General features: G+C 39.2%; 1 protein-coding gene across 1 annotated transcript in view; it reads left to right on the top strand.

Moving 5' to 3' along the window:
* chchd6a (coiled-coil-helix-coiled-coil-helix domain containing 6a) overlaps nucleotides 1-10,885 on the top strand; it is a 66,227-nt gene that overhangs the window by 31,462 nt on the left and 23,880 nt on the right. The window lies entirely within an intron of this gene.

The raw sequence follows: 10,885 nt of genomic DNA, 5'->3' as shown, positions 1-10,885 counted from the left end.
TGTTGCACGCCAGTAAAGCCAAGCCCCCCTAAGTTGCCTAGTTTGTTACTGTTTCCCTTCGGTGTTATTTCCATATAATTAATATTATATTATATATATTAGTTAAATATATTACAGTATGTATGCTAATGCTAAGCTATTAGATACAGTCACGGCACACAGAACAATATAGCTCATCCTATTGAGGAATAATAGCAGTATAGTTTAACTAACAGCAACAGACAGGCATGGGAGTGGCAATATACATGGGTTTTGTTGATTTCAATGCATTGTGGAAAAGCTGGCAGGTTGGAACATGATTATGGTATTCTATAAACATCAGGATATTATTTTCATTGTGACACCTGCATGTGCTATTTCATTTGTTCGATGTGTAAACATTCCAAACTGGAAACCTGCGCATTCTGGGAAGCTAGCGATGGATGGCAGTCCCAAAAGCGATACCTTTTAAAGGTTATCGATAGCCACCTCCTTCGCATAGAACACTCACACACTGCCATGGTGAAAGGCAGTTTGATGCTCATCATTAGTGTTATGGGAAGTAAGTTTCAGAGTTGTACATTTAATGTACGTGGTTTCGTAGTGTTAAACCTCATGCTGAGTGACCATTAAATAAGGTATGGAATATGTCAGTATTCTGAAGCCGTATTCTATGGGTTGCGCATTGGTCGGGAAAAGGTAAATATAGATATATAAATATAAAAGTAATTCTGCAACTCAGGCATCGGACCAGTTGTATCTCTGGAGCATTGAAAGTCTTTCGACGCATTGTTTGTCACATACTGTCTTAAGATATATTGACTATTGCTCGGCTAGTGGAGGAAGATAAGAGTGGGGTCACTTTTGTTGTGTCTCTGTTCTTCAACTTGGCTTCATGCCTGGTAGCAATATAAATAATAAAGTCCCAGTGATGATTTCCTATGGTTTCTGACATTTCAGCATGGTTCAATAACTGTACCCAGGATAGTCTCTTCATTAAAGTGGAGTTCCTGGTCCAGACAAAAAAAAGGGAACTGGTGCTCGGAGAATGCTGTATGTTTTTTTGTTGGTACGTCTAAATGTAAATATGTATGTAACTAGTGTATTCATGTGAGGAGACGTCTTTAGGGAATGTTGATCATGGCAAGCTTTTCTCCAGTCCATTGTCTACACCTTTGTGCAGATTGAGCATTCTACACAGATCTCTGACTTTTCAAGAACCCAAAATGCCAAATTTCATGAATGCTGTTCCAGGAGCTGCATCCTCACCATTGGGACCCTCCTGAGGCACTAGCATGTCCAAACTAAAACTATTGAACTCGCCAGGTATGGATTGGAATCCTAGCGTACGTTGAGGGATCAACTGAAAGGTCTACTACTCCAGGATTGTGAGAAACCTTGAATGTTTAACGACCGAACATTGCCAAGCAGATTTGGTGTCCGCGAATGCCTGCGGCTACGGCATGAAGGTACATCCCCAACACGGTGTTGTGTGTGTGTGTGTGTTGAAAAGGAAGGAGGGTGTAATCTTTGAGTGTTTTATCAAAGAAGATAAAACGATCCGAGCTTCCCCGTATGGCACTACCTTTATGGTCAATTATATACTGCTTTTACAGGCTTTAGAAAGTGGATTAGGCTCCCATTCATTCTGTAATCTAGTCTAACCCTAACCTCCGAGGAAGTCACAAGTGTTAATTTAGTGAGTGGATTAAGGTGTTAGGATAAGAATGTGTCTGTGGGTATGGTGTCAAAATATACAAATTAAATTAGATGTTTTTGATTTGGACCTGTATACTTCAGTGGCTACAACATGGTACACTTTAATAAAACAACAAAAAGGGATATGATTCACATTCTTCCCTCCGGTTGGTGTGCATTTGATCTGTCAGTTCTTAAATTTGTCATCAGAAAGTCTAGAAAAGTAGTAACTATTCTGTCTTTTAGATGAAGCATGATAGGACATAATATTTAGTTTGTTGGTAGCTAGCGTGTAGCACTATCTGATTGCTTCAGCTTGTTGTAGTGGCCAATTTATACTTCCTGTTACTTTCATAGATTATTCAAAATTTCGGTTCTTGAATTTAATTTTGTTTTTACAAATCATAACAAATTTGACCATCCTGTCCCCAGATAGGAAACTAAAGCCACCCAGGTCTTGACTCATCTCATCTAATGATCAGTTTAGTTAATAGATGGCGGTTTAAACAGCAGCCACGCTAAATAAAAGCATGGAGGTTGCTGCTTGAAATTGCACCTTTTTTATATTTTACATTTATGTCGGGAGGTGTTCTCATTTGACAACACATAACACATAATGGAGGGTCGCTGGGACCATAATTCAATCCAACCAGGATATTGCAGTACATCTCGCTGAATAGTTGGTGTAGCAGATAACTTTATTTTAGTTGAGTACTAACGTTTAAAGCTTTTCCTTAAAAATGATTGAAAATGTACAAATTGGGTGAGCTTCTGCTGTATCCATTGCTGTTTTGATTAGTGTATGAATTGAATTAATACAATTTTGTATGCAGAGAGCCTGATTAATTATAGAGACGTCTAGACATTGACAGACACTTAGAATCATTTGTGTATTCGAAAACAGACGGTGCCGTGTTCTAACATTTTCAGATGGCAAAACTTTTGAGTAATCTTTAAGAAACTTCAGAGAGACTGGTTTTATGTTATAAACTGTTTGAGTCAAGTTTCTGTCAGTGCAGAGCTGTAGAACAAAGCTACTGTAAAATATGATGTGGGTGACTCCAAAACTCCCCTGGCTCCACTGTCTGTGTCATTCTGCACTCTGTAAAAGTATGTGTGTATACATGCCTATATGTGTGTGAGTGTGTGATGTGTTAATCCACAGTTTAATCCCTGGAGCAAAAAGGGGGCTTTGGCTGCCAGGGAACCAGAGAGCATAGGACCAGTGTGTTAACTGTCACGTGTGTGCGCGTGTGTGTGCGTGTGTGTGAGAGAGAGAGAGAGAGAGAAAGAAAGATGAAAAGAGCAAGAATGACTGCAACCTGTAGCACTCTGAAATGTCAAACTCAATAGAGCATGATAAAACAGCCTCAATAACTTTTCTATCATTCTTTCTCTCTCCTCCTCTCAATTTGCTCTACTTTCTTTGTCCAACCTTCAGATTTGCCAGTAAAATTTTATCTATGCAAATTTAAAATAAAATATATATAGATATCAATTGTAGAAACAATACACTTTTTTCTTTTCTTTTTATTGTTTGTAGGGTCTAAGGATAGGGTGTGTGTGTGTATTCTGTAAACCCACAGAGTGTAAATTTGTGATTAGTGATATCAGGTTAAAAAAATTAATTAGCATATGTTCATTTGGTCCACTCCGGTCTATCATAGTACACAGTCACACCAACAATGCATCCTTCTAAACACGGTATGACGTACATACCTACATGCCAATTGCAAGTGAAAGACATATAATTAAATACAAAACAAAATGCCTTTTAAGTATTCAAGAAAACAATTATTAAACAAAACTAGTTGACCCTGACCCCCACCTCCTACCCCCTATGCTCATTCTCAATCATCCATCTTGATCAACACTATTGTCTTATAGTCCTCCCATCTCACAGTAATCCTTTAGGAACCACAGGTTGGAAATATGACCAGTCAGACTCAGGTTGGCATTGGCAAAACTCGATTGAGTATGCAGCTGTAATCGTTGTCACAACACCTGAGATAACTTTAGAGAGTTCGCACATACATCAATGGTAGACTGACCTAAAGCATCAGTGCCAGCTGTTAATCATTTACTGTACCTGTGTGGGACTACAGGTACTGAAAGTTAAACTGTGGTAGAATCTCATGGCGAGAGTCAGCCATCAGCTCTGAAGCAAAACTTAAGTAGGATTTCTACAGTAGTTCAGCACAGCTACTTTGCTTTATGACCCTCTATTGGTCGGCTACCATGAAAAAAAAATAGATAATGTCTCTTAGTGTTCTGTGGCAGGAGGCCTTCTGAAAGTGGCCTACGCTGAAGCAGAGATTGCCACGCATAACTGATGACCACTTAACTTGACAGGCTTTTCCTAGCTGTGGAATTACAGACAGAAAGAGACATGAGGATGGAAACAGTTGTCTTTTTATTCTACATACATTTTGTATGTGAGAGGGAGTGAGACATCTTTCCTTTTGACAGTTGAAAGTGTCAGAATGAGAGCAAGACAGAGACTAGATACCCACGTCAAACGGCTCAGGTCAGTATCCAAGGCATTTTAACAAGGCCCACTGTCTGTTACAGTAGTGGTCGAACTAGCCTTAATAGCCAGCCTTTGTCAGATCCTCACAGACTGTGTCAGAGGATACAGCCTACGGAGATCACTCAGTGATAAGCCTGGAAACACTGACAAGCTCAGGGTCCAAGTTAAAAAGCAGACTACTTGGTAATTATTGTTGTGCTGTTAGAAAAGCCAAACGAAAGTGTACATTTCATGGCACTAAACACTCTGGCTGTTTCAGGCTATATAGCAACCTGTTTTGGATTGTGTTTTAAAACAGCTCTGTCACTAATGCTGTAAAGTGGTTGAAGGTTAGTTCCACAGGACCCCCAAACGGGTCCACACAACTTGTCCAATGACAAGTTATGACTGTTTGAAGTCTGACGTGGTAAACTTGTTCAAGCCCCTCTCACAAAACAAATATAGTATATAAGTATAGTTACTGAAATTAATATAGTTACATAGGGCCAATAGGGTAGAAACGCTGTTGGAATTTGCACCAGTGAATGCAACATGAAAGTACCATGCAGGCCTCGAACTTTCATGTCAGAAGCCTGCACCTTAAACATTTAGGCAGTTGCCCCCTGCAGATTATGTAATATGTAAGTTGGCTAACTCACACATTAAATCTTGATAGAGCTTATAAAATGAAACAGCATTGATCCTGCCCTTGATTTTACAGGGGGCAATGATGCCATGTTTCATGTTTTTAGGGAGTCATTGTTGCAATGGTGCGCTAAGCTCAAACCCTGGAAAGGATAAAGATAGAAAAGACGTATCAAATAGGGGCAGACAGCAGTGGAGGTGGCAATGGCTGATGATATGGATTCCCTTGATGAAGTGAAGAGTAGGAGCAGTTTGCAGTGTGAAAATTGGTTGACTGAAAGATTGGAAGAAGCAAGAAAAGAAGAGAAATATATTAATATTCTAATGAATATATGTAATTTTAAAAGTTATAAGATACAGTATATAGACATAGATGGGTGCATTAATTTTAGATGAGATTGGATGAACATATTTAAGATGGATTTGGAGTATATGAATATTTCATATAATATGGGCATGCTAGGGAATATCATACTTCACAGTATTTTTTCCACAGTTTGTCAGACTGCTTGAAAGCAGACTGTTTACCCCTTTACAGCACTCCTAAGCAGAAAAACAACATAAACGAACTCTTAACAAAAAACATTTTAAGGTCATGGAAATGTCTCTGCTTCTAGAAGCGATGCATATTCATTGGAGAAAATGTATTCACCGATGCAGCATTGACAAAGGAGTGGCAAATGTGAGAGGCTATGAGAGAAATTAAGTTCTCTACCTCCACTTCAATGTTTATGAGAGACAAAGTGAAGTCTGAGCACTAGTATATGGAGGACCCTCTCGTCCTGGTTGCAGGTTGTGATAGGAATGGAGAGATGGGTGAGGACGAGTGAAGGAGTGTGGAGATACAAGATAGGGAAGAAGAGGATGTGTGCCCTCAGTCAATTGAAAAGCTGTCAGGGTGCAGGTGCATACAAGCTACAAGCAAGAGATAAGAGGCAACTCCGTCTCTCTAGCTGTTTTCCTCTTCACCTCTCCTGCCCTCTTTCTCCCTTGTTATCATCTCTCTTTTTCTCTTTACTTCACCAGTGCACCAGTATTAATCAAGCCAGTAATGGTAAAGCAGTCTGTTAAGGAATTCTGACCCTCTGACATGTCAAATGTCATTTCCTGCCTCAATAGATAAGGATGGACCTGTTTACGTCGCACTCTCTCCTTCTCCCTGCAGAGCATCAAGGGTCCCCAGGGAGAATGAGAAGCGTTCTTCTTTCTCTTTACACCAGGGATTAAACATCAAACGGACCTACCCAGTTTTAAGCAAATTATTGGAATGCTGTTTTTTATTTAATTTCTATGAGCAGGATTCAAGCTAGTGGGGAGACTTAAAAAACTTATTTGGCATTTTGGGAAATGTATTTACACTCTTGCAGAGAGTTAAATTGATACCACTGTCACATCAGTACACTAAACATGAAGCTACAGCCATAGCTTAGCATAAAGACTGGAAGCAGAGGTAAACGGCTAGCTAGGATATGTGTTAATCAGAGAGATTTGGAGGTGCTGGTAGGCATATTTATTTTTTTTTGGCTTTGAACAGAACCAGGCCAGATTTTTGGCCTTCCAGTCTTTATGCTAAGCTAAGCTAATCCCCTACTGGCTGCATATTTACCTTACAGACATGAGAGAGGTATCCATCTTCTCAGCTAACTCTCGGCAAAAATGCAAATAAGCATATTTCCTAAAATGCTGATCATGTTAGCTGTCTCCTTTGATCTTGGATCATCAAATTCAGTACATGTATGCCATATATTTCACTCTACAAAAGGCTTGTTCATTCAGGTAACGCAAAAATAGCAGAGAGAAGTGTAGCAGCAACAACAACAGCAACCTGTTTGACAGGAGGGTTTAGACAAGGAATCCATAAGAGTTTCAGGGGGAGAAGTAGAGGAGAGTGTTAAACAGAATATCAAACATGATGTTAATCCTGACAGCGTCAATCAAGTTGTTCAGGGCTAAGAGAACCGAAGACTCCAGGAACAGAGGGTAGACAAAGATAGACAAAATGCCTAGGTTTAATGGTTGGTGATATGAGTGTGATGCCTGGCCTGAGAAAGGTGTAGTACCTGAATGTTAAGACATCTTTTACAGGACTTTTTAGATTTTGGAGACAAAATTTATTTTTTCATTCCTCTCAAGTTTTTGATGCCGGTTTTGATTTTTGATGTTGAGAAAGATAAAGAATGTTTTATTCAGCTGTATTTTAGACTGTTAGAAATCCAAACTTGAACTTGAACTTCACTATTGAAGCATTCAAAAAGTGAATGCTGAAAATAACCAGGCTGAACAAAACCACCTGGGAGTGCAGCAGGAAAATGTGGTTCAATCAGAGTTTAAAATTTCACTTAGTTCTGTTCATGCGTTCCAGACCAAGTAAACAGATTTTGATATGTTGCATTTTAGCTCTGGTCCAGTTCCTGTTTACACAGACTTTTTACAAACGAACCAAGAAGGGTTCACTTTATTGGACAGTTTTGGCATTTGGCATCCTGCATCATTAGGATACACATGGGGAAATCTAAATTTGGTTACTGACACAAGTTTATGCAACACTTTAATGCGTCTGATATGTATATTTATGTTCTTTATGAAGAAATAATTGGTTATAAGCATTATTAGTATTATTAAACTGCAAACCAACTGCATGTGATGAGCAAGGACTAAGGTAAAGAGAGGACGATCAAAGGAGGTGTACAGTAATGATTCAAGGCTTATTACTGGGGGGGTCACAGTTACATACTTTGTAATAGGCTTGATGATTGGACAAAGTACACAGTTTAGGACAGAAGCACAGCAGTTTTAACAGCTGATGACCTATTAATCAGCATGCATACGTGTTACCAAATGATTTGCATAAATAAATAGAGGGCTTACGCAGATCGAGTACAAGATTTCTTCCTGAACAGATGTCACGCTCAAGCAGATGGATTTATTAGTAGTTCAGCTTTCTAATTCTAAAATCCTGTGGTTGGTTCATTTGCTTTCACACCACAACAACTAACTGCTCCAGAGTCCACTTGGAAGAGCACCAAGACCACCCAAGAAAGGTTGTTCTTTTCTTCAATTTTCTCTCTTTTTTTTCCCCCCAGCAAAATGAGATTAAGGATAAATTATGACTGAAAGAGATTTTCCCAGAACATTATACAAAATATATTTTCTCTTAAATTTTCTTTATCAAATTATATAATCCTTTTTATGTTTGAGGTAGGGTATAAATTATGCAAAACAATGCATATTTCTTTTTGGGAAGTGAATCCAGATACATTTTTCCTGCCTTAGATTTGAATGTCCACATACTTGCATTGTGATTTAACTGTCTCGTGATATATCTTCACATTCTTAATTGCTAGGTTCAACCTAGACTTCAGTTACCGACAAAACTTTATTTTTGTCATCATACTGTTGTGAAAATATAGTTACTTACTATCTTAGGCTGTAGGTTATGAGAATGCACAGTGCACTAGTCAAGATTGGTTAATTAAACTGCGTTAGATTAAGGAAGAGTTAAAAGTTGAGCCTTATTTCTCTGCACAGACTCCCCCCTCTCCCCACAAAATGTGACTTTACCACTTTATAGGAAAGTAGCTGCTAGAACAATGCATGTAGGGAGTTTTGTGCAACAATAATCTTTTCCCAATCCTAACGCCAAACCAGTCTTGATATTAAAATACGCTGTTGTTTTAAGTTGGAATAAACAGCCAGAGCAGAGGTCACACTATATCCATAACATGTCAAAACCTGTAATACAGCATATTAGTGTGTCGGTGCGTAGGCACACAAGCGAGATGTAGCAGACTGAAACTGTTGTAGCTCTCAGTCAGTCACAATATTGGATTCTCCTCATTCTTCCTCCGTGGGTGCTACTTTTTGTGAGATGTTAAAAAGATTTTCTAATTAGTTGCCTGAAACACAGTAGAGATACCAATACTTTGTAGTTGACAGGATAGAAATAAAATGGCATGTAGGACAAACAATGCTTCATATGTGCAGCCAAGGCCATTAAGGAAAACACAAAAAAGCATCACTTACTCGGAGGGAAGCATGGTTTAGAGGCGATAAAAGCATCTTCCTTATCAGTCTCGTAGCTTTGCCAGAGGCTTTTGTAGTTGGTGGTGTGTTTTGTGTTTTTTCCATTTTCCAATTTTTCCCCTTTTATTTCTCTCCCTCTCTTTGTCTCGGTAAGCTGGTCTGCGTGGTCCAGAAGTCTGAGGCCTCTGTGTTGCGTCCGCCTCCGCCTTCGCTGCCGGAGATTAAAAATAATGGGCAGCACCATTAATTAAGCAACTAATCTAACTGTTTATGTTTTTTCATATTTACCGCTCACAGATGCGTAGAGAGCTCCCCCAAAAGTGACTGCTCCCACACACACACATTAAAATGCCTTCGCAGCACATACACGCACACACACATTAACAACATCAACAACCCCATACATGGCTCGACGGGCTGTCAGGGACGCTGCTTTACCTCGTTCCAGCTAAAAAAAACCAAGTCCTCCGCCTCTCTCTCCCTCTATTTTTATTTATTTATTTTTGTAAGCGGCTCAGTTAATATTGTTGATTTAAGACCTCACCTTCAATTTGGTGTAGCATGTGGACAGAGCTTTAGCTTTTGCTGCGGCTGAACCAATTTTCTGCTTCAAGCGCCTTTAATAAACCACGCAGCGCTATCAGGAGGCTTTGGCTTCCCTGATGAAGGCCATTTATTTCAAATTAAAGGAGAGTTCCTTATCTTCAGCGGCCTCAAATGGAGGGAAAGATAAAGATGGCGCGCCTCTGTGTCGTCCTCTCTGTTGTTAATGTGATGAGAGAAAAGGAGGGGGTTGAGCGAGGGAGAAGAAGGAAAGGAGACAGAGTTGGAGAGAAGACAGAGACAAAAAGTGGTAGAAGACAGATTAAACGGGCGAGATAAAGCATTGGAGGGGGTGTGGAGTGAACAGAGTAATCTGATCCATCATCTTTTTAAAATGGTCTTGTGAGAGAACACCGATGGATGCTTGGTTCCTTTTCTTTCATCTTTTTATCTCACTTCCTTCCTTTTATATGGTTTTCTCTGTGTCTCTGTTCATTTTCCTCTTTAACCTCCGTCACCCATGCTCAGATAAACTCAGTCATTGCATCCATGATACTGTTGATAAAGTGTCTGTGTGCCTGTGTGGATATGGATATGCTGTAATTGAAATGCTGGGGTCAGCTCTCCTCTGGGAATCAAAGCCGAAAAGAGCCTTTAATTTGGCTTTCAATTAAATGTGGTGTTAAATGCTCCCCACAGAGAAAGTGTGTATGCAGGGGCACGGTGTAGAGGAGATCGACGTGTCGGCATGTAGGGAGGTGTGTGTGTAAGCGGTTGTTGCGCTTTCATGTTACGCTGTACTACAAAGTGTGTGTGGGCGTGCATGTGCCTTTCTATACCTGCGTAGGCGTACATAACTCGCTTGTCCCTCTTCAATCAGTCAGAATCTATTACAGTGGGGCACCAAGGCAGCAAGCCTGTCATAGTTAACAATCACACAGATAGACAGGCAAAGACCAATTATAATACAGCCCACATATCATATTAAGCACGGCTGATTCAATCTCTCAAAGCACACTTTTCTGCTGTATTTGATCAGAATGATCCTACCCACTCAATTAAATGTGATTTAGCACTAATTGCATGATTTGCAATGAAGCACGTACTATGCTCACCATAGGTTGTTAAACAGGTTGCAGTGGGTGAGGTTGTTAATTGTTTTTCATCTTTGTCTTTCTTCATTTCATCAGGCTGCTTCTTTCAAGTGAATGTTTTAAAAAATAATTTTATTGTACTATTTTTTTCTTCTTTTGTTCTATTGTGGCTAAGACACACCTGATGTAAACTATACAAAACTTTTAAATACACATTACAGTGACTATTTCTTTTGTGTTGACTAGTATTTATATTATTTTTTATTTATATATTATATTATTTATATATATATATATATATATATATTTTAATAATGCCATAATAATGTTATAAATTAATGTTCTGCTAGGATTGGGTGGTAGAAACCATACATACTAAAAAGTGTCACTGACA

Source organism: Morone saxatilis, unplaced genomic scaffold (assembly GCF_004916995.1).
Source record: "Morone saxatilis isolate NCDOM2014 unplaced genomic scaffold, NCSU_SB_2.0 Contig15, whole genome shotgun sequence".
In the NCBI taxonomy this organism is placed as follows: domain Eukaryota; kingdom Metazoa; phylum Chordata; class Actinopteri; family Moronidae; genus Morone; species Morone saxatilis.
The sequence above is the reverse complement of the archived record's forward strand: the minus strand, read 5'-3'. Positions and strand labels throughout refer to the sequence as shown.